Genomic DNA, 3,179 nt, shown 5'->3' with positions numbered 1-3,179 from the left:
CACTGTGTACATTCTATCTTCCACCATGGGGCATCACCCAGATTCTTTTTAATAGTCAGGATTCTCTAGAGAAACAGAACCATTGATTTTTGGAGAGAGTGAAAGGGAGAGGAAGAGACAGAAACATTGATGTGACAGAAACACGTTGATTGGTTGCCTCCCACACACACCCTGGCCAGGGCCTGGGATCGAATCTGCAACTGAGCTATGTGCCCTTGAGTGGAATCAAATTGGAACCCTTCCTCAGGCCAATGTTCTATCCACTGAGCCAAATCGGCTAAAGCTAAGGTTCTGTGGCAGGTTATGGACTCCCACGAGAAGAAGAGACAATTCACAGCACTATGACTATTTGCCTCCTGTCTTCAGAGGTATTTGTGAGACATTCTGGAAAGGTCAGGGTGGGGGAGTTCAATGGGGGAAAAAGAAGGATATCTGTAATGCTTTCAATAAAAAGATAATTTTAAAAAATATATACGTTTTATTGATTTTAGAGAGATGAAGGGAGAGAAAGAGACAGAAATATCAATGAGAGAGAAACATCAATGGGCTGCCTCCCGTACACCCCCTATTGGGAATCAACCCAAAACCAGAGCATGTGCCCTGACTGGGAATCCAACCGAAACCTCCTGGTTCATAGATCGATGCTCAACCACTGGAAAACACTGACTGGGCACAAAAAAGATAAGTTTTTTAAAAATTGCATTAAGCATTAGAGATCAATTTTGGGGGAAATCAACATCTTCATTATGTTGTTGTCCAGTCCATGAACATGAAATGTCTCTTCATTTATTTAAGTCTGTGATTTCTTTCATCAGCATTTTGAAATTTTCAGCATATAAGTTTTGTATGTTTTGATAAATTTTTACCAAAGTATTGTATTTTCTTTGAAACAATGTCTTTTAGTTTCCACATGTTTATTGTTAGTATGTAGAAACATGATTGATTCTTGTGTTTTGACATTGTATCCTGCAATCTGGCTGCACTTGCTTATAGTTTTTACTTTTTCTTTTCTTTTTGTCTTTATTTTCTTTTTCTTGTAGATTCCTTGGAATTCTGTATGTAGATAATCATTCCATCTTCAAATAGGGCAGTTTCGTTTTTTTCTTTTCCAATCTGTATGCTTTTATTTTTATTTATTTATTTATTTTTAAATTACATACATGTTATTTTCAAAACTTGAATGTCAGGAGCAAAACTCTGGCTATTAAATATGGTAATAACAACGCCAATGCAAAACAACAAAATGAGAAATCAGAATTATGGACATATTAATATTTTTAGCTACTAAATGAGTCTCTTTTGTTGCTGGTGTAGATTTACTGAGTCCTTGGGCTGCTGCACAAGACTTTTCAGAAGACTGGAAGCTAACAGATGCTAGCATGAGCAGGAACACGATTAAAGAAGTAGCTTCCACTTCAGTCTTTAATTTCTTCAGATGACTCCATGTTGGCACCTCAGTCCCTTGTGTAGCTTTCAGTTTTCTTCTCCCACTTTGCTGTTGTCTGGGCAACTCTCAGTCCTTTTGGGTGAAGGGATACAGGAGCTTCTCTGAGTCCATTGTGATGACGGACATAACACTCTGGCCCCCAAATTGGCTGCATTGCTCCTTCTTTCCTTTCATTTTGAATTCAGGGTTTGACCCCACAACACTCTGGGTCTGGCTGCTCCGGGCCTGGATGCTGCTCCAGGCTTGGCTGCTTAGGGCCTGGCTGCTGCTGCTCTGGGCCCGGCTGCTGCTGCTTCGGGCCTAGCTGCTGCTGCTCCAGGCCTGGCTGCTCCGGGCCTGGCTGCTTCAGGCCTGGCTGCTCCGGGCCTGCCATTCTTCCATTTCTCCAGCTGGTCACATTTTAAGAGCCCCATCGGTCCTTCCTTGCTCTTGTTATCATGTTAATTGTTGACTATTAACTACCCAGTATCTCCTTCCTGTGGTTTTGGATGACAGATGTCCTTCATATTAGTTTTAATTTTTAAATTGTTGTGGGAGTGGCAGACCAGTTGCTCACCTATGCTGCCATCTTGGTTTCTCCCCTCCAATCTGTATGCTTTTAAAATTTCCACCATCCTCCCCCAGTGGCTGGAACTTCCAGTATTGTGTTGCATAATTGTGTGGTCCCTAGTTGTCTGGGGCCTGGCCCTAGGGCAGTGGTCGGCAAACTCATTAGTTAATAGAGCCAAATATCAACAGTACAATGACTGAAATTTCTTTTGAGCCAAAAACCGACTTCTGCGCATGGGCCATGAAGTTTCAATCGCACTGTATGTGCACGCCCACATGTGGTATTTTGTGGCAGAGCCACACTCAAGGGGCCAAATAGCCACATGTGGCTCAGGAGCTTCAGTTTGCCAACCATTTCCCTAGGGTGACTAGGGCAGGGTAATAGTGGCCCATGTATGGGAGTCCAATTAGTTCCCTATTAGCTGGTTTGCATTTGAAAGGCATGGTTGCCTGCAAGTTATTTCCTAGAGTAAGATAGGCCACAGTGGAGCATCAGAATTCAGAATACAGAAAACAAAAGACCTGATTACAGACAGCCTTACCTTTATTCAGTCTTTCACTAGTATGTTAACTGTGGGTTATTTGTAAATGCTCTTTATCAAGTTTAGATAGTTCCCTAATATTCCTAACTTTGTGTGTGTGTGTGTGTGTGTGTTTATCATGAATAGATGCTGGATTTTGTCAAATACTTGTTCTCATAATTGATTTGATGATACAATTTTTCTTCTTTATCCTGTTGATATAGTGGCTTACAATGATTTCCAATGTTGAGTCAACTTTACATACCTGGAATTAAACTCCATTGGTCATGGTGTATAATTCTTTTTATACATTGTTGGATTCAATTTTGTTGAGGATTTTTATGCTTGAATTCTTGAGGCAGACTGATTCTCCACAACCAATCATAAGTCCATAACAATGAATATCAGTCTGCAGTTTTATTTGTACCATCTTTGGTTTTGATATCAAAGGATATATTGGTCTTATAGAATAACTTGAAAACTGTTTTCTATTTTCTGCAAGAAATTGTGTACAGTTGGTGCTAATTATTCTGTAAATATCTGGTAAAAATTCTTCCTTAAAGCTTGGGCCTGCGAATTTCTCTTTTTTACAAACTTTTAAATTACAAATTTAATTCCTTTAACACTAACAGTGTTATTCAGGTTATCTGTTTCATCTTGAT

This window comes from Pipistrellus hanaki (genome assembly GCF_964339955.1).
Source record: "Pipistrellus hanaki genome assembly, chromosome: 6".
NCBI lineage: Eukaryota > Metazoa > Chordata > Mammalia > Chiroptera > Vespertilionidae > Pipistrellus > Pipistrellus hanaki.
Note: the sequence above shows the minus strand (reverse complement) of the source record.